This window comes from Symphalangus syndactylus, chromosome 20 (genome assembly GCF_028878055.3).
Source record: "Symphalangus syndactylus isolate Jambi chromosome 20, NHGRI_mSymSyn1-v2.1_pri, whole genome shotgun sequence".
NCBI lineage: Eukaryota > Metazoa > Chordata > Mammalia > Primates > Hylobatidae > Symphalangus > Symphalangus syndactylus.
This window is the reverse complement of record NC_072442.2, coordinates 24,378,610-24,400,267: the sequence shown is the minus strand read 5'-3', so window position 1 is coordinate 24,400,267 and position 21,658 is coordinate 24,378,610. Positions and strand designations below refer to the sequence as shown.

Sequence of the window (21,658 nt, the reverse complement as noted above, 5' to 3'; positions counted from 1 at the left end):
GCATATAAGAAAGTTAAGGCTCTTGAATTGACATGGGGAGATAGACTCGATGTAATCACAAGGGTCCTTATAAGAAGGAGCCAGGAGGTCAGAGAGAGGAGAATGAGGCAATGTGACAACAGAAGCAGAGATCCAAGTCCTGTGGCCACAAGCCAAGGAACACCAGCAGCCGCTAGGAGAGTCAGGGAGTGGACTCCCCGCAGAGCCTCCAGAGGGAACCAGCCCTACAGACACCTTGATTTGAGCCCCTAAGGCTCATTTCATACTTCCAGCCTCCAGAAGCGTAAGAGAATAAATGTGCTGTGTAAGCCACCTAGTTTATGAAAACTTGTTACAGTTGAAATAGGAAACTCAGTGTGGTTTGAACAACGCATGATCTTTATTGCTCAAGTTCTGAGAAAACGGGGGCCTCCCAGCTCAGTGAGGGGAGTGTGGTGGGGCTGAGCACCAGGTTTGGCACACACAACATGCTCTGTAAAGGGGCACTCCTGGCCTCGTTCTCAACCTGTTGCAGAGAATCAGGTAAGTTCCCTGAGAGGAAAGCGTCTGACTTTTGATCTGTATCCTCACTGCTCAAAGTTGGTCCACAGACCAGCAGCACAGACTCCACCTGGAGTGTTGTTTGCACTGCAGAATCCCAGGCTCCAGACCAACATAAACGAGTCGGAACCTAGGTTTTCACAAATCCCCCACTGCTTCTCGTGCATACAAATGCTTGAAAGGTGCTGATCATAAGAGCTTGCTAAATCCTGAGAACATTGTGATGAGGCAGGCACAGCAGTTATCACCTGTAAGCAGAGAAAACAGAGAGGTCAAGTGACTTGCCAAGGCATACACAGCTGGTGAGCGGCAGAACCAGGACTCAAACCCTGGTATGTCTAACTTTAGAAGTGGCATCTTTGCCAACAAGGGGTGAGGTAGAATGGCCTAGAGGCATGACACCCGAGACCCCAGCTTCCTGCCCCTTTCTGCTCATCCCTGGATCATGCTCATTTTCATCCTCCCACCTGTCTCTACTCACCTTTCTCCTTTCCTTCGTCCCCACTCCCTCCCTCCTCCCTCCTCCTTCCTTCCTCCCATTTTTCTTTTTCTTCTTTCTTTCTTTTTTCTTTTCTTTTTTTTTTTTTTTTTGACAGGGTCTCACTCTGTCATCCAGGCTGGAGTACAGTGGTGCCATCTCAGCTCACTGCAATCTCGCCTCCTGGGATCAAGTGATTCTCCTGCCTCAGCCTTCCCAGTAGCTGGGATTACAGGTGTCCACCACCACATCCGGCTAGTTTTTTTATTTTTAGTAGAGACGAGGTTTTCCCATGTTGGCCAGGCTGGTCTCAAACTCCTGACCTCAGGTGATCTGTCCACCTTGGCCTCCCAAAGTGCTGGGATTACAGGCGTGAGCCACCGCGCCTGGCCCCATTTTTCTTTCATTCTATTTTTTCATTCTCTCTCTTTCCTATCCTCCCCTCCCTCCCTCCATTCCTTCCTTCCTCCATCCTTCCTCCCTCTTGCCCTCCTTTCCTTCCTTCCTCCCTTCCTCCCTCCCTCCTTTCTTTCCTTCCTCCCTTCCTCCCTCCCTCCTTTCTTTCCTTTTTCCCTCCCTCCCTACCTTCCTTCCCTCCTCCCCCCCTCTCTCTTTTTCTCCCTCCCTCCCTCCTGAGAGGTGAAGCCAGCTGGGCTTCTGGGTCAGGTAGGGACTTGGAGAACTTTTCTTTCTAGCTAAAGGATTGTAAACACACCAATCAGCGCTCTGTGTCTAGCTAAAGATTTATAAACACACCAATCAGCACGCTGTAAAAACTCACCAATCAGCGCTCTGTGTCTAGCTAAAGGTTTGTAAATGCACCAATCAGCACTCTGTAAAAATGTAGCAATCAGTGCTCTGTGTCTAGCTAAAGGTTTGTAAACACACCAATCAGCACCCTGTAAAAATGCACCAATCAGTGCTCAGTGTCTAGCTAAAGTTTTGTAAACACACCAATCAGCACTCTGTAAAAACAGACCAATCAGCACTCTGTAAAATAGACCAATCAGTGCTCTGTAAAATGGACCAGTCAGCAGGATGTGGGTGGGGCCAAATAAGGGAATAAAAGCTGGCCACTCCTCTGGTCACCTTCCACATTGTGGAAGCTTTATTTTTTGGCTCCCTGTAATAAATCTTGTTGCTGCTCACTCTTTGGATCTGCACTACCTTTTTTTTTTTTTTGAGACGGAGTCTTTCTCTGTCCCCAAGGCTGGAGTGCAGTGGCGCGATCTCGGCTCACCGCAACCTCCACCTCCTGGGTTCACGCCATTCTCCTGCCTCAGCCTCCCGAGTAGCTAGGACTACAGGCGCCCACCAACACGCCCGGCTAATTCGCACTACCTTTATGAGCTATAACACTCACCGCAAAGGTCTGCAGCTTCACTCCTGAAGCCCGTGAGACCACGAACCCACCAGGAGGAATGAACAACTCCAGACGTGCCACCTTTAAGAGATATAACACTCACTGCGAAGGTCTGTGGCTTCACTCCTGAAGTCAGCGAGACCATGAACCCACTGGGAGAAATGAACAACTCCGGACGTGCCACCTTTAAGAGCTGTAACACTCACTGTGAAGGTCTACAGCTTCACTCCCGAAGTCAGCGAGACCACGAACCCACCAGAAGGAAGAAACTCTGGACATGTTTGAATATCAGAAGGAACAAACTCCAGACGCACCATCTTTAAAAACTATAACACTCACTGCGAGTGTCCGCAGGTTCATTCTTGAAGTCAGCGAGACCAAGAACCCACAGGAAGGAACCAATTCCAGACACACTCCCTTCCTTCCTTCCACACTCACTGGGCACTCCTCTGAGCCAGGCCCTCGTATGGAGGAGAAGGTCCTGCCTTCCAGGGGTGCACCTCAGTGCTCTCCACACCTGGCTGAGCATCACAAGCACTTGGAGCATCTACTTATTTCTGACATCTGGCCACACTCCAGAGTCTGAGTCAGACTCTCCCAGAGCAGGGCCTGGGCTTGACTATCTTGAAATCACTCCTGAGGTGATTCTGACACAGCAAGCCAGAGGCAGCCGGTCACCAGCAATGCAACAGCCCAGTCTGTCTTTACGTTTCCTCAGAAAACCCTTTCTGCCCCTTGATCATCGTTTTTAGTTTCTCTGGACACTTTCCCTGCATTTTTTCGGATGCCACGATGCCCAGAGGGACCTGTATTCTGCTGGCATCTAAAACCAGAGGAAACGGAGCCAGGGAATGTCATCCAATCTGAGTCTGTCCAATAGCCAGAAACTTCCTGAGGGGCATGGGCATACAGCTACTGTGATGAGTCATGCACAGAACCCGCAAGACTCGGGTTTGAATTCCAGCCCTGCCTCTAAGCTGTGGAGCCTGGAATTGGGTATGGAACCATTCTGAACCTCATTTTCTTCTCTTTTCAAAACAGGGTAGACACTGGAGGCATGGCTCTCCCGTGTCGATCCGCCAGTGCCTGGCACATTGTAGGCATGAAGCAAATGCAGCCTTCTTCCCTCCTTGCCTGCTAAACTACGCCCAGCCACATCCAGCTGCTTTCCTCTAAGCCTGCAGAGCTGCCAGTTATCTCGGGTTTTTTATTTTGAGATAAGGTCTCACCCTGTCACCCAGGCTGAGGTGCAGTGGTGTGATCACGGCTCACTGCAGCCTTAATCTCCTAAACTCAAGTGATCCTCCTGCCTTGCCTCTCCAAAAGCTACCACTACAGGCATGCACCACCTCACCCAGCTAATTAAAAAGAGTATTTCTCATGCCTGTAATCCCAGCACTTGGGAGACCAAAGTGGGTGGATGATCTGAGGCCAGGAGTTCGAGACCAGCCTGGCCAACGTGGCAAAACCCTGTCTCTTCCAAAAAATACAAAAATTAGCCAGGCATGGCAGTGTGTGCCTGTAATCCTAGCTACTCAGGAGGTTGAGGCACAAGAATCACTTGAATCAGAGAGGTGTAGGGGGCAGTGAACTGAGGTGGCGCCACTGCACTCCAGCCTGGGCGACAGAGTGAGGCCCTGTCTCAAAAAAAAATTTTTTTTTCTTTTTGGTAGAGATGGGTTCTCGTTTTGTTGTCCACGTTGGTCTTGAACTCCTGGCCCCAAGTGACCCTCCCGTCTCAGCCTCTCAAAGTGCTGGGATTACAGGTGTGTGCCAGCGTGCCCAGCTAATAACCTGTTTTTTTGTTTTGTTTTGTTTTGTTTTTTGAGATGGAGTCTCACTCTGTTGCCAGCCTGGAGTGCAGTGGCGTGATCTCAGCTCACTGCTACCTCTGCCTCCTGGGTTCAACTGATTCTCCCGCCTTAGCCTCCCAAAGTGCTGGGATTACGGGCATGAGCCACCAGGCCATAACCTGATTTTTAATGACATAATATCCGGTATTGTTATTTAGATGAAAGCCACATGACTGTGGTCAAGCCCCTCCTTCTCTGAGCCTCAGCTTGTTCATCTGTGAAACGGGAAGAGTCACGTGGCAATGTGCAAGACCTAGATGTGTTGTCGCTGACCAGCAGCTGTCATCCCTTATGTGACCCTGTTCCCAGGTAGCAGTGTGTGTGCAGGGCTGAACTCATAACCTCCCTGGCCAACTGTGCCTTTCCTTGGACACTACTGAGTTGGGCCTGGCCAGGAGGAGCAGTTTCTTCTGTGGGTAAAGCTGCAAGGGCAAGAGTCTGGAAACTGAGAGAGGCCATCTTCCCCCACCACATGGAGAAGATGCTCTGTGATAAGAATCGGGACCACAAACTGGGAAGCAGCTCTGAGGGGCAGAGAGATCCTCAATGCGTTTGAGTTCCTGATTCCAGTTCTAGGAGAGGTGAGCCAGACCCCTGCCTTCTTGCCCTTTGCACTTGATGGTTACTTTTCTGGAAACTTTCCAGAATAATTTCATCCTTTTGACTAATTGGTTCAAATTGGTTTTTTGTCTCTGGTACTGAAGACTAATCAGGTTTGTGTTACTAACCCGATTTTCAGGTGAGGAAACTGAAGTGCAGAGAAATTAAGTAGCTTGCCCAAAGTCACTCAGGGGGTAAAATCAGAGAAGGGATTTGGACTCGGGACCACCTTAGCCCAAAGCCCCTCCCCTGCCCTCAGTCCCACTCTGTGTCTTATAAAACAAGGCAGGCTCCCTGGAGAAGCAGCTCTGTTTCTTTCTGAATCAGCAGGAGCCAGTCAGGAAAACAGAAATCATGCCAGGATCTCAACAGGGGAAATTTAATATGAGGATTTGGTTACACCCAGTAGAAAGAGAAAAGAGAATACTGAGGAAAACTCAGAGAAAATAACTATAGAAAACAGCCATCACCTTTAGGGCTGGGGGGATGAAAGGGAAGAAAACGGTAAACTAAGAGCTTGGAAGGGTGGAGCTTGGGCACCAAGAGCGGTGCTGGCCAGCTCCGAGGCTTCTTTCTGAGCAGGCAGAGGAGGGCTGTCACCGGGATGCTGAAGGACGCTGGAGACTGGACCAGCTGCCACTGCTGGGCTGCACTGAGAGGAACAGCAAACAAACGGGAAGTGAAAAGCACCTTCTCACCTCTCCTGCCTTCCGATCCTTCTCCTGGACCTCCTATGGATGGATAGCACCAAATAGAAAGCCAGCTGGCAAAGGGGTCTGGGCACTGTAGTTGCAGAGGTGCAGCCCAGCCCAGCATCACAGAGCCAGTGTAGAAGGGGGATTCAGAGCTGAGGGACCCTAGGGAAATAGTGGGCACATCTTTCATCTTTTCTACTCCTGTGGGCAAAGAATTGGGTTATCCTGAATCAAGACCCAAATCTATCCTTTGTTCCTTTCTCTGATCTCTTTTGTCAATTGTAGTGTGGGATACAGAGCTGGGCCGAGTCCAGGCTTTTGGCCCCAGGTACATCAGATACATTGCAGGAACTGAAGCCACGAGGCAGGCTTTTTTTTTTTTTTTTTTTTTGACAGGGTCTCCCTCTGTTGTCCAGGCTGGAGTGCAATGGTGCAATCACTGCTCATTGCAGCCTTGACTTCAAAGGCTCAATTGATTCTCCTGCCTGAGTCTCCTGTGTAGCTGGGACTACGGGTGTACACTGCCCAAGCCCAGCTATTTTTTGTATTTTTTTATAGCAATGGTGTTTCACCATGTTGCCCAGGCTGGTCTGGAACTCCTGGGCTCAAGCAATCTTCCTGACTTGGCCTCCCAAAGTGCTGAGATTACAGGCATGAGCTGCCACACTCGGCTGAGGCGGGCTTTAGGAGTGCTGGAGGAACACGTTTGCCACACCCCAGCTCCCTCCCATGAGAATTGCAATCTGCCTTGTCCAGGTCTTCATCAAAGACTCCAGGGAGCCTGGATAGATGGCATGGAGGATTAGCTGCTCCCTGGCCAAGGAGCAAGGGCAGGATTCACTTTGGCAATAGGGATCTTCCTAACCCATCTGGAGGTCACTTTTCGAGGCACATCTGCTCAGACACAAGGTCTGACTGCAAGGCTTAATGGGAAGGTGTCTTCGCTTTGGCCCCTCTTGCCTTCTCATCCCCATGCCCTGTCATTCATTAGGTCAGACTCCGAGGCCTGGGAATCCTCTGTGTTCAGCAACTTTTGGGCCCCTGAGGCTACTTGAAGCTGCCCAAGTCTCTTCCCTGTCTCGAATTCTCCTTCTACCCATTCACTTTTCTTGTCTCTTGTAGCAGAAAGAGAGTGATGGATTTGGACATTAGTCACACTTTGTCCTACCACTTCCTGACTAAAGGATATTGGCGGTGATCAGAGGTTCCAAGATGGCTGAATAGGAACAGCTCCAGTCTACAGCTCCCAGGGTGAGCAATGCAGAAGATGGGTGATTTCTGCATTTCCAACTGAGGTACTGGGTTCATCTCACTAGGGCTTGTCAGACAGTGGGTGCAGCCCATGGAGCAGGGTGTGGCATTGCCTCACCAGGGAAGGGCAAGGGGTCAGGGAATTCCCTTTCCTAGCCAAGGGAAGCTGTGACAGATTGTACCTGGAAAATCAGGACACTCCCACCCTAATACTGTGCTTTTCCAATGGTCTTAGCAAATGACACACCAGGAGATTATATCCCAAGCCTGGCTTGGAGGGTCCCACACCCATGGAGCCTCGCTCACTGCAAGCACAGCAGTCTGAGATTGAACTGCAAGGTGGCAGCGAGGCCTGGGGAGGGGCACCCACCATTGCTGAGGCTTGAATAGGTAAACAAAGCGGCCAGGAAGCTTGAACTGGGTAGAGTGCACCACAGCTCAAGAAGTCTGCCTGCCTCTGTAGACTCCACCTCTGGGGGCAGGGCATAGCTGAACAAAAGGCAGCAGAAACTTCTGCAGACTTAAATATCCCTGTCTGACAGCTTTGAAGACAGTAGTGGTTCTCCCAGCATGGAGTTTGAGATCTGAGAACAGACAGACTGCCTCCTCAAGTGAACCCCTGACCCCTGAGTAGCCTAACTGGGAGACATCTCCCAGTAAGGGCCGACTGATACCTCATACAGCCGGGTGCCCCTCTGAGATGAAGCTTCCAGAGGAAGGATAAGGCAGCAACATTTGCTGGTCTGCAATATTTGCTGCTCTGCAGCCTCCACTGGTGGTACCTAGGCAAACAGTGTCTGCAGTGGACCTCCAGCAAACTCCAACAGGCCTGCAGCTGAAGGTCCTGACTGTTAGAAGGAAAACTAACAAACAGAAAGGACATCTACACCAAAGCCTCATCTGTACGTCACCATCATCGAAGACCAGAGGTACATAAAACCACAAAGATGAGGAGAAACCAGAGCAGAAAAGCTGAAAATTCTAAAAATCAGAGCACCTCTTCTCCAAAGGAACGCAGCTCCTCGCCAGCAATGGAACAAAGCTGGATGGAGAATGACTTTGACGAGTTGAGAGAAGAAGGCTTCAGATGATTGGTAATAACAAACTTTTCCAAGCTAAAGGAGGATGTTCGAACCCATTGCAAAGAAGGTAAAAACCTTGAAAAAAAGATTAGATGAATGGCTAACTAGAATAAAGAGCATAGAGAAGACCTTAAATGACCTGATGGAGCTGAAAACCATGGCACAAGAACCACATGACACATGCACAAGCTTCAGTAGCCAATTCGATCAAGTGGAAGAAAGAGTATCAGTGATTGAAGATCAAATGAATGAAATGAAGTGAAAAGAGAAGTTTAGAGAAAAAAGAGTAAGAAGAAATGAACAAAGCCTCCAAGAAATATGGGACTATGTGAAAAGACCAAATCTACATCTGATTGGTGTACCTGAAAGTGACGGGGAGAATGGAACCAAGTTGGAAAACACTCTGCAGGATATTATCCAGGAGAACTTCCCCAGCCTAGTAGGCAGGCCAACATTCAAATTCGGGAAATGCAGAGAATGCCACAAAGATACTCCTTGAGAAGAGCAACTCCAAGACACATAATTGTCAGTTTCACCAAAGTTGAAATGAAGGAAAAAATGTTAAGGGCAGCCAGAGAGAAAGGTCGGGATACCCTCAAAGGGAAGCCCATCAGACTAACAGTGGATCTCTTGGCAGAAACTCTACAAGCCAGAAGAGAGTGGGGCCAATATTCAACATTCTTAAAAAAAAGAATTTTCAACCCAGAATTTCATATCCAGCCAAACCACACTTCATAAGTGAAGGAGAAATAAAATCCTTTACAGACAAGCAAATGCTGAGAGATTTTGTCATCACCAGGCCTGCCTTACAAAAGCTCCTGAAGGAAGCACTAAGCATGGAAAGGAACAATCAGTACCAGCCACTGCAAAAACATGCCAAATTGTAAAGACCATCAATGCTAGGAAGAAACTGCATCAACTAATGAGCAAAATAACCAGCTAACGTCATAATGACAGGATCAAATTCACACATAACAATATTAACATTAAATGTAAATGGGCTAAATGCTACAATTAAAAGACACAGACTGGCAAATTGGATACAGATTCAAGACCCATCAATGAGGCCGGGCACAGTGGCTCACGCCTGTAATCCCAGCACTTTGGGAGGCCGAGGTGGGCGGATCATGAGATCAGGAGATCAAGACCATCCTGGCTAACATGGTGAAACCCCGTCTCTACTAAAAATACAAAAATTTAGCCTGGTGAGGTGGCAGATGCCTGTAGTCCCAGCTACTCCGGAGGCTGAGGCAGGAGAATGGCGTGAACCTGGGAGGCGGAGCTTGCAGTGAGCCAAGATTGTGCTACTGCACTCCAGCCTGGGCGACAGAGCGAGACTCCATCTCAAAAAAAAAAAAAAAAGACCCATCAATGTGCTGTATTCAAGAGACCCATCCCATGTGCAGAGACACACATAGGCTCAAAATAAAGGGATGGAGGAAGATCTACCAAGCAAATGGAAAACAAACAAACAAAAAAAGCAGGGGTTGCAATCCTAGTCTCTGGTAAACAGACTTTAAACCAACAAAGATCAAAAGAGACAAAGAAGGCCATTAAATAATGGTAAAGGGATCAATTCAACAAGAAGAGCTAACTATCCTAAATAGGTATGCACCCAATACAGGAGCACCCAGATTCATAAAGTAAGTCTTTAGAGACCTACAAAGAGACTAGGACTCCCACACAATAATAATGGGAGACTTTAACAGCCCACTGTAAACATTAGACAGATCAACAAGTCAGAAAGTTAACAAGGATATCCAGGAATTGAACTCAGCTCTGCACCAAGCAGACCAAATAGACATCTACAGAACTTTCCACCCCAAATCAACAGAGTATACATTCTTCTCAGCACCACATTGCACTTATTCCAAAATTGACCACATAGTTGGAAGTAAAGCACCCCTCAGCAAATGTAAAAAGAACAGAAATTATAACAAACTGTCTCCCAGACCACAGTGCAATCAAACTAGAACTCAGGATTAAGAAACTCACTCAAAACTGCCCAACTACATGGAAACTGAACAACCTGCTCCTGAATGACTACTGGGTACATAACGAAATGAAGGCAGAAATAAAGATGCTCTTTGAAACCAATGAGAACAAAGACACAACATACCACAATCTCCGGGACACATTTAAAGTAGTGTGTAGAAGGAAATTTATAGCACTAAATGCCCACAGGAGAAAGCAGGAAAGATCTAAAATTGACACCCTAACATCACAATTAAAAGAACTAGAAAAGCAAGAGCAAATACATTCAAAAGCTAGCAGAAGGCAAGAAATAACTAAGATCAGAGCAGGACTGAAGGAGATAGAGACACAAAAAACCCTTCAAAAAATCAATGAATCCAGGAGTTGGCTTTTTGAAAAGATCAACAAAGTTGATAGACTGCTAGCAAGACTAATGAAGAAGAGAGAAGAATCAAATAGATGCAATAAAAAATGATAAAGGGGATATCACCACCAATCCCACAGAAATACAAACTACCATCAGAGGATATTATAAACACCTGTATGCAAATAAACTAGAAAACCTAGAAGGAATGGATAAATTCCTCGACACATACACCCTTCCAAGACTAAGGTAGGAAGAAGTTGAATCCCTGAATAGACCAATAACAGGCTCTGAAATTGAGGCAATAATTAGTGCCTACCAACCAAAAAAAGTCCAGGACCAGATGGATTGACAGCCGAATTCTCCTGGAGGTACAAAGAGGAGCTGGTACCATTCCTTCTGAAACAATTCCAATCAATAGAAAAAGAGGGAATCCTCCCTAACTTATTTTATGAGGCCAGCATCATCCTGATACCAAAGCCTGGCAGAGACACAACAAAAAAAGAGAATTTTAGACCAATATCCCTGGTGAACATCGATGCAAAAATCCTCAATAAAATACTGGCAAACCGAATCCAGCAGCACATCAAAAAGCTTATCCACCATGATCAAGTGGGCTTCATCCCTGGGATGCAAGGGTGGTTCAACATATGCAAATCAATAAACGTAATCCATCAAATAAACAGAACCAAAGACAAAAACCACATGATTATCTCAATAGATGCAGAAAAGGCCTTTGACAAAATTCAACAGCTCTTCATGCTAAAAACTCTCAATAAACTAGGTATTGATGGGACGTATCTCAAAATAATAAGAGCTATTTATGACAAACCCACAACCTATATCATACTGAATGGGCAAAAACTGGAAGCATTCCCTTTGAAAACTGGCACAAGACAGGGATGCCCTCTCTTACCACTCCTATTCAACATAGGGTTGGAAGTTCTGGCCAGGGCAATCAGGCAGGAGAAAGAAATAAAGGATATTCAATTAGGAAAAGAGGAAGTCAAATTGTCCCTGTTTGCAGATGACATGATTGTATATTTAGAAAACCCCATCATCTCAGCCCAAAATCTCCTTAAGCTGATAAGCAACTTCAGCAAAATCTCAGGATACCAAATCAATGTGCAAAAATCACAAGCATTCCTATACATCAATAACAGACAAACAGAGAGCCAAATCATGAGTGAACTCCCATTCACAATTGCTTCAAAGAGAATAAAATACCTAGGAATCCAACTTACAAGGAATGTGAAGGACCTCTTCAAGGAGAACTACAAACCACTGCTCAACGAAATAAAAGAGGATACAAAAAAATGGAAGAACATTCCATGTTCATGGATAGGAAGAATCAATATTGAGAAAATGGCCATACTGCCCAAGGTAATTTATAGATTCAATGCCATCCCCATCAAACTACCAATGACTTTCTTCACAGAATTGGAAAAAACTACTTTAAAGCTCATGTGGAACCAAAAAAGAGCCTGCATTGCCAAGACAATCCTAAGCCAAAAGAACAAAGCTGGAAGCATCATTCTACCTGACTTCAAACTATATTACAAAGCTACAGTAACCAAAATAGCATGGTACTTGTACCAAAACAGAGATATGGACCAATGGAACAGAACAAAGCCCTCAGAAATAATACCACACATCTACAACCATCTGATCTTTGACAAACCTGACAAAAACAAGAAATGGGGAAAGGATTCCCTATTTAATCAATGGTGCTGGGAAAACTGGCTAGCCATATGTAGAAAGGTGAAACTGTATCCCCTTCCTTACACCTTATACAAAAATTAATTCAAGATGGATTAAAGACTTAAATGTTAGACCTAAAACCGTAAAAACCCTAGAAGAAAACCTAGGCAATACCATTTAGGACATAGGCATGGGCAAGGACTTCATGACTAAAACACCAAAAGCAATGGCAACAAAAGACAAAATTGACAAATGGGATCTAATTAAACTAAAGAGCTTCTGCACAGCAAAAGAAACTACCATCAGAGTGAACAGGCATGAACAGAACGGGAGAAAATTTTTCCAATCTACCCATCTGACAAAGGGCTAATATCCAGAATCTACAAAGAATAAAAACAGATTTACAAGAAAAAATCAAACAACCCCATCAAAAAGTGGGCAAAGGATATGAACAGACACTTCTCAAAAGAAGACATTTATGCAGCCAACAGACACATGAAAAAATGCTCATCATCACTGGCCATCAGAGAAATGCAAATCAAAACCACGATGAGATAGCATCTCACACCAATTAGAATGGCGATCATTAAAAAGTCAGGAAACAGGTGCTGGAGAGGATGTGGAGAAATAGGAACATTTTTACACTGTTGGTGGTACTGTAAACTAGTTCAACCATTGTGGAAGACAGTGTGGCAATTCCTCAAAGATCTAGAACTAGAAATACCATTTGACCCAGCCATTCCATTACTGGATATATACCCAAAGGATTATAAATCATGCTGCTATGAAGACTCATGCACATGTATATTTATTGTGGCACTATTCACAATAGCAAAGACTTGGAACCAATCTGAATGTCCATCAGTGATAGACTGGATTAAGAAAATGTGGCACATATACACCATGGAATACTATGCAGCCATGAAAAAGGATGCATTCATGTCCTTTGTAGGAACATGGATGAAGCTGGAAACCATCATTCTGAGCAAACTATTGCAAGGACAGAAAACCAAACACCACATGTTCTCACTCATAGGTGGGAATTGAACAATGAGAACACTTGGACACAGGATGGGGGACATCACACATTGGGGCCTGTCATGAGGTGGGGGAAGGGGGGTGGGACAGCATTAGGAGATATACCTAATGTAAATGACGAGTTAACAGGTGCAGCACACCAACATGGCACATGTATACATATTTAACAAACCTGCACGTTGTGCACATGTACCCTAGAACTTAAAGTATAATAAAAATTAAAAATTAAAAAAAGGACATTGGCAAGTTACTTGTACTTCTTGTTGAATATGAAACCTTGCAAGTTTATACACTCTTTAACCATAAGCCCCCTCATCTTTTATGTGATATATAATTGTCACGTATATCACATCTACATGCACTATAAACCCAGCAGTATACTGTTATAATTTTTGCTTCAAACAGCCACATGCATTTTAAAGAAATTAAAGGGAAACTATCTTTTATATTTTCCCACGTTTGCCATTTCTGATGCTTTTTGTTCCTTGCTGTAATCTAAGTTTCTTTTGGTATCATTTCCCTTCTATCTGAAGAACTTCCTTTAGCATTTCTCTTATGCAGGTCTAATGGTGATGAAAACTGCTAGTATTCATTTATCTGAATGAATGTTTCTTTCTTTCTTTTTTTTTTTATTTGAGACAGAGTCTTGCTCTGTAGCCCTGGCTGGAGTGCAGTGGCATGATCTCGGCTCACTGCAAGCTCCACCTCCTGGGTTCACACCATTCTTCTGCCTCAGCCTCCTGAGTATCTGGGACTACAGGCACGTGCCACCACACCTGGCTAATTTTTTTGTATTTTTAGTAGAGACGGGATTTCACCATGTTAGCCAAGATGGTCTCAATCTCCTGATCTCATGATCCACCCACCTCGGCCTCCCAAAGTGCTGGGATTACAGGCATGAGCCACCACGCCTGGCCATGAATGTTTCATTTTCATTATGGAAATATATTTTTACTGGTTATATGATTCTGAGTTGATAGGTTTTCTTCTTTCTTTTAATGCATTAAAGATGTTCCACTGCCTTGTGACTTCCTTTATCATGAGAAGTCAGCAATATTTATATCATTCTTCTCTTGTATAAAATATATTGTTTTTTCTGTGGCTATTTTAAAACTTGTCTCCTTTTGTATGGTATTTAGTAGTTCAATTTTGTGCCTAGGTGTGTACTTTTTACTTATCCAACTTTGAGCTTATCTGGGGTACACTAAAATTCTTGGGTATGTAAATGTATGTCTTTCACCAAACGTGGGGAAATTTCAGCCACTATTTTTTTAAACTTTTTTTCTGTCCCATTCTCTCCTTTCCTTCTCAGACTCCAATTGTACATTTGTTAGACCTTTTGATTTTCTTTCACAGGTCCCTGAGGCTCTTCCTCTTTTCTTTTTATTCAATCCTTTTTGTTCTTCAGATTGGATACTTTCCATTGACATATTTTCAAGTTCATTGTCTCTTCCTTCTGTCATCCCCAACCTGCTGTTAAGCAGATTTCCTCTCGTGTTTGCCTGATTTCGGTCACTTTCCAGTGCATTTAGGCAGGTTTTTCTCTTAAATCTTTGCCCAGAGTTCATAGTTGTTATTTGTGGTCTTGTAGAAGTTCCTCTGCCATTACTGGAAACAGGACCCTGGGCAAGTTACTCTTGATCTCCAGTTTCCTCATCTAGAAATTAATAATGTTAACCTCCTGGGTTATATCTGTAAAATATCTAGCATATGATTTGACACAAAATAAGTCCATTTCCCATCCCACTTCCGTTCCTAATCAGCCTAGCCTGGATTCAACTCCCACCTTTTTCCTCCCATCAGAGGAAACAGGGTGCCTCCTCTGGGTGGCAGTGTAGAAATGAATAAGGCACAAGCTTCAATTTTAGGAGTTCAGAGTGAAGGAGACAAACTAAGTCAGTTAGGGCTCTTTGCATTGTGAATGACTGAAAACCCAGTTAACACTGGTTGGAAACAAAGGGGAATTTGCAAGAGTAGGGCATGCTGCAGGTATATGTTGCAGAGTTCAAGGTATCTCTCCATCTCTACTCTCATACCCTGCAAAGGATCCATTTTCAGGTAGTAGGTGGAGGAGGAAGAACATTCCAGATTGGAGAAGGTGTAAGGAGGCCAGTGTGGCTGAAGTGTAGAGAACAGAGTGGTGAGAGGCATGAGAGGAGGTAGAGAGATAGGCAGAGGCAAGAGGTTGTACCCCTAGTGGCAGGAGAGTGACAAGATCATACTTGTATGTTGAAAAGATCATCCTGGCTCTAGAGGGAGATAGGGAACATACAGACTCAGGAGCTGGTGTGGAGAGGCCACTGTAGGCCCCAGGTAAGTGATAGGGGGGTCATAACTAGGGGGTTGCCAGGGGTAGGGAGAGAAGCAGAGCCTGAGAGATACTAAGGAAGTGAAGACAAGGTGTGATGATTGATTTGATGTTGTAAATGAGGGGAAGGAAGTGACACAGTGAGTCCAAGGTTTCTGGAGAGTGCCACTGAACTCCAGACATGGTGAGAGAGTCAGGCTGTGTCTCAAAATATATAAATAAATAAATTAAATTAATTCAATTTTTTGAGAGAGAGAGAGATTGAATCTGATTGGTCATTGGCTCGGGATAGATTGGCTATTAGGTCACCTCCCCTTAGGTCAGATGACTACCTCTCATTCAATCAGATATTTCTGGAAAGAGTAGTGAGTCATATGGTACAAAGATGGCTGCCTACTGCTGCCTTTTCATCAGAAACTAAAGGAATGGAGAGACAATTCCTAGAGAAGGTGTTGAGAATAGGGCAGGCCTCCCAAACATATCAACCACACCTTTAAAATGAGGAGTCAACTAGGTGGTCTATAAGGGCTCTTTAGCTGGCAAAGATTTGTGGGCTCACTTCTATCTGTGAACAAACAAGGACTGAGGGTCAGAAAGCTGCCCACTGTGGGGAGCTCCATCTGAGCTCGAGACACTCAGAAATATGTCCTCCTTACTGCTCCCAGCTTGGCATAGCACAGGTTTTCCTGCCTTTGCAGGAGAGCAATTCCATTTCTCAGGTCTTACTGGAATTCACCAGGTTCTACAATCAGGAGGACAGCAAATGGAAAGCCTTTGTTGGGAAGGAGAATTAACCTGTGGCTTTTATCCCTGTGACTGATCAAGCCTAAGGGTGACATCCCCCAGGTCCGTGCTGAGCAGGAGTGGGCTTTATCATTTCTGGGTTCCCACCTCAGCCATTGCTACTGGTTCCCAGAGACTTGGAACCATGAGCTGCCTGGCCCCACATGGCTTCCCAGCTGTGGGCTCAGCCCAATCAGGACATTTATGGGGCCCATCCTTGTGGCTCAGGCATCTCAGCACCCACCAGCCTGGGGCCAGATCCCTGTGCCACAATATCTGCCTTGTTCCTGGGACTGAGCCCTCTGGGAACCCCAGTTCCCATACCTGGATTGCTGTCCTGGCCCCACTCGTGCCTTGACCCCTGCTCCCTGCTCCTCCATGATGAGACCTGCTCACCTGGGTGCCCTTCTTTACTTATTTCTGAGTTTCTCAAGGAAGCAATTTGGGGTAGACTGACCCAACCTCCCATGCTGACACTTGCCTTTGCCTTCTTGTCCATCAACTAAATTCACTCCCCTGCAGAAACAGTCAGTCCACAAGCACTAAGCCAACAATCCTCAAAGTGTGGTCCCAGACCAGCAGCATTGCATCAGTGGGATTAGAAATGCACATTCTTGGCCGAGCATGGTGGTTCACAACTGTAATCCCAACACTTTGGGAGGCCGAAGCGAGTGGATCACTTGAGGCCAGGAGTTTGAGAGCAGCCTGGCCAACATGGCAAAACCTTGTCTTTACTGAAAATACAAAAAAAAAAAAAAAAAATTAGCTGGTCATGGTGGGGCACGCCTGTGTTCCCAGCTATGGGGAGGCTGAGGCAGGAGAATTGCTTGAACCCAGGCCTTCCTCTTTCTATAAAGCCACCAATCCTATTGGATTAAGACTAGACCCTTGTAATCTCATTTAACATTAATTACCTCTCAAAAGCCCTATCTCCAAATACAGTCACTTTGGGAGTTAAGACTTCAATATATAAATTTGACAGGTGGCTGGGGGAGTGCAATTTAGTCCCTAGCACCTACTAAGTTACTAAGTTAGAAATTCTGGGGTGGAGCCCAGCAATCTCTATTAAAACCAGCCCTCAGGAGATTCTAGGCATGATGCTCAAGTTTAAGAAGCACTCTACTCAACTAACTGCCCTGAGACATGAGATGCGAATTCAGTCTGGTCTGCAGGGAAAGCCCCACCACCTCCTCTCCACACACAAAAATGAGGTCCTGTTTCCTTTTGACTGGATATGCTTTTGTTTTTCTTTTTGACCGGATACGTTGACTTCTCAGTCTCATTACATCAGTGGTCTCATGAACACCTTTCCTCTCTCAGTTTCCAAAAGACCGTTGGTTGCCTTTCTCCCCCTCAGTGGCTCACAAAATCCCAAATTCCTGCAAGGTGACAGGGGCAATGCAGTCAGGGTAATTGTTTCCAAAGCCAGGTGAGACCTCACCTCAGGACACACTGATATATCCGAAGCAAAGCTTCTGAGTGCCAGGTAATTGTTCCCTTAGAGACAATTGTTTTTGCCTCTCTGTTTTACACAAATTGTGTCTCAGAGAGGTAAATGGTGTCTTGCCCAAAGTCACACAGTAGAGTAGTAAAGCCATCCCTAGGAGCAGGTCTGCTGGCATCAAGGCTGACATTCCTTGTACCATGCCAGGGCTTCTGGAACTTTAATATGCACAGGAACCCCTGAGGATCTTGCTTAAAATACAGATTCTGATTCAGTGAATCTGGGGTGGGGCCTGGGACTCTGCATTTCTAACATGCTCCCAGGTGAAGTGATGCTACTGGCCCAGGATCACAGTGAGGAGTGAGGTTCTATACCATGCTGTTCTCCACACATCCCTCCTCCCAGCGTGAGTTTCCATAAACTTTCAGCCTATGAGAGCTGACTCTTGCAGGAAAGGAAAGATCCCTTACTTGTGGTCAAGTAACAAAGAACAAAATTCTTAAATAGAAAGCAGTGAAGTTGGTGGGGCTTGGCGAACTGCAAAATCCCTGCCTGTTTCCCCAGATTCCACCTTCAGCCAATGCCACTAGAAAATCTGTTCATTCTGGGCCTCTCCCTGAGTTAGAATCCACTGACTCCCCATCACCTGGCTTCTCTCTCCTCTGTTCTGACAGCAACCTCCTCCCCATATGACACTGGAGTCCCTGCTGTGGATCTCCTGGGCCCAGCACCACAAGAAGCTCTTACCATGGGAACACACAGTCCCTGTGCCAAGCATATTCATGCAAGAGCTGAAAAGAAAACAGCCAAGCTCTTCCTGACCCGACTTTTCCTGGAGGGATGCTGTAGACTGAGGAACAGTCTCCCCACCCTAGCTCAAGCAAAAAGCCCTGGGACTTTCAAAGAATCGTAGTGACAGAAGGAATTTTGAGGTTTCACTGAAGCTTCTTATTTTCCAGGTAATGCCAGTGACTTGCCCCAAGCCACGCTGCCGGTCTGGGCGGGAACTCTGGTCTGTGGGTTCCAGCTCATGCTCTATCCCACTCAAGGAAGCTCCTTGAAGGTCAGTGCTATGGACTGAATTGTGTCCCTTGAAATGTATGTGTTGAAGCCCTAACCCTTAATGTGACTGCATTTGGAAATACGGTCTTTGGGAGGGAATTACGGTTAAACAAACTTGCAAGGGTGGGGCCCTAATCCATTAGGACTGTGGCCTTATAAGAACAGGGAAAGATCACTTGCTGGATCTCTTTCTTTCTCCCTTTCTCCCTCTCTCTCTCTCCCTCTCCCTCCCCCTTTCTCCCTCTCCCTCTCCATCTCTTTCTCCCTTTTCCCCGTTCCATGTGAGCACACAGTAAGAAGGCAGTGATCTGCAAACCAGGAAGAGAGCTCTCACCCTGCTGGCACTCTAATCTTCAGCTTCCAGCCTCCAGGACTATGAGAAATAAATATCTGTTATTTAAGGCACCCAGTCCATGGTATTTTGATATGGCAGCCAGAGCAGACGAAGACAGTCTGGCTTTGAGTTCATCACACTCTCATTCAGCATCTCTGGAGGAACTCACCTCTGATGTCCTCACATGGTGCTTCTGTAATTTGTTATAAAAAACACCTCTTCTCTCTGGACTGCTGGAAGGTGAATTGGCTTTCTCCACTCTCAAGAATGGATTGATATGGCTTGACTCTGCATGTGATCTGGGGCTGGTGAAAGCAGTTGTGCTGGGTGCAGATGAGAGCAGGGAGGGCGTGGAGCAGAACTCTCAGGGAACAACGGGGAGAGAATGGGAGCCTCAGCTTCTTACCCACCTCCCAGCCACTGCCATTGACTTGTAGCTGCCCCACTGCCATCTTCACCTTCCCACAACCCCAGCCTCCCTGAATGCCTCATAATGTCCTGAGTGTGCCATGTAGATCATTCCTCCATGCCTCCTCCACCCGCTGTCCACCCTGCCTATAACACTCCTCTTTGTTCCCTGGCAAACCTTCAGCCATCCATCAAGATCCAGCACAGTGACCTCCTCCTCTGTGAAGCCTCCTCCACCAACTCTCCTTAACCCCCAGTTACTTACTTGTAAAGAAATAAACACAAAAATAACAATTAAATCCACACATACCTACACATGCATGCACACACACATATACTAGGTTCTTGGTTGCAAACAGTAGGAACAAACTCTAACTAATTTAGACACAGAAAGACTTAATTAGAAAGATATTGGGTCACCCAAGGATGACCAGAGAACTGGGGAACCAGGTTTCAGGCTATGCACCCAGCAACAGTGACTGTCAGCCCCCTCAGAGCAGGTATAGGACCTGATGAGCACCACAGCTTGCACCGGCTTGCACCTCCAACCCTGCTAGCACTGGCCCCAGAGAATGGCCTGGTGCTGGAGCCACCATCTCCACCACTAGAGATGCTTCAGATCATCTCTCAAACTCCTCCCTTCTGTGTGGCACTAGCTCTGTGTGACTTGGTCTGATTGGCAGGGCCCGGCTCCCCCTGGCCTGCCCTGACGCTATAGTGAAGGGTAGCTCCTTGCCTCTCCAAGACCCAGAGTGGGGGGGAATTCCTCAAATATAGAAGGGGATCTATATGTTGTATAAAGTCATCTCAAACATTGAATTAACAAGTACTGAAGTATTGCTCCTAGGGGGAAATACAGGCTCAGGTCCCGCAAGCCTCTGGTCACAACATTTTCATCAGCTGGTCAACAAATAACATTGTTTTCTGCATGTTTCCAGTTTTGTTTTGTTTGTTGTTGTTGTTTGAGACAGAATCTCGCTCTGTCACCCGGGCTGCAGTGCAGTGGTGCCATCTCGGCTCACTGCAACCTTGGTCTCCCAGGGTTCAACCACAATTCTCATGCTTCAGCCTCCTGAGTAGCTGGGGCTACAGGCATACACCACTGTTCCTGGCTAATTTTTGTATTTTTAGTAGAGATGAGGTTTTGTCATGTTGGCCAGGCTGGTCTTGAACTCCTGACCTCAAGTGATCCACTGCCTTGGCCTCCCAGAGTGCTGGGATTATAGGTGTGAGCCACTGTGCCTGGCCCACTGTGAGGCTTTTGAGGTGGTGGTGTGAACTCATGGCATGAAGTACTCATGGAGCCCTTGCAGCCTGCAGGACTGCCCTGTGGAAAGAGAAAAGGCCTGAGAGAATGGTGCCCCTGACTCAGGAAGACTCATGTGCCAGTGGAGTGGGTGAGGCTCATGCTGCAATGTAGCAAAGTGACCCAAATCAGCCCCTCTAGGGAGGCTGGGGAGGTGGCACCCATGTAAGCCCTGCTACTCCTGCCACTTGACACAGCTTGTTTTCTCTCTCTCCAAGTGTCAGTCAGACTCTTGAGCCAGTCATTTAAGGTGCTCAGCCTATAATTGAGAGCCTCTGTTCCCAGGCTGGGCTAGACTGTGGGCCACAGACACCTGGGTCTGTGCTACTTTTCTGGAGGCCAGGCAGAGGAGAGGGGCATCCCTGAGGGGGAACAGACCAGTACGGAATTTTGTTAAAATGTAAAAATGTTAAAAGACATTTTACACATTTTACATTAAAACAGACTCAGTAACAAGGCAGACGTGCCTCAAGGTCCCCCAGGGGATTAGTCTTTAATAATTCCTCTTCTAGATGAGTGTGAAGTTTTATATATAATTTTTTTTTTTGAGACGGAGTCTCTCTGTCGCCCAGGCTGGGGTGAAGTGGCACAATCATAGCTCACTACAGCCTCCAACTTCTGGGCTCAAGCAATCTTCCCACCTCAACATCCCGAGTAGCTGGGACCACAAGCACCCGCCACCACATCCAGCTGATTTTTCATAGTTTTAGTAGAGAAGGGGTTTCACCCTGTTGGCCAGAATGGTCTCGAACTCCTGACCACAAGTGATCCACCTGCCTCGGCCTCCAAAAGTGCTGGGATTACAGGCATGAGCCACCATAACTGGCCATATATAAATATTTTTATCACAGTATGATTTGTATGTGTTTAAAGAAACTAAATAGTCAATATTAAGGCATTGGGTGAATTAATTACAGCACATGTGTAATGTGATGTTTCATGGAGCCATTTGGAATGTTGTCATAAATGATCATTTGATTTCTTGGGGAATTACACACATTGCTGAATTTCTTTCCTGAAGGGTAATGCCCTTCCTTCACCTTCACCAGTATTTTGTATTATCATTTAAACATT

General features: G+C 46.1%; 1 long non-coding RNA gene across 1 annotated transcript in view; it reads right to left on the bottom strand.

The window, feature by feature from the left end:
• Positions 1 to 408: 408 nt before the first annotated feature.
• LOC129469528 (uncharacterized) overlaps positions 409 to 21,658 on the bottom strand; it is a 79,747-nt gene continuing 58,497 nt past the window's right edge. The window contains exon 3 of the long non-coding RNA XR_008653065.2: positions 409 to 788. This is a non-coding gene — a long non-coding RNA (uncharacterized lncRNA). The remainder of the gene's footprint in view (positions 789 to 21,658) is intronic.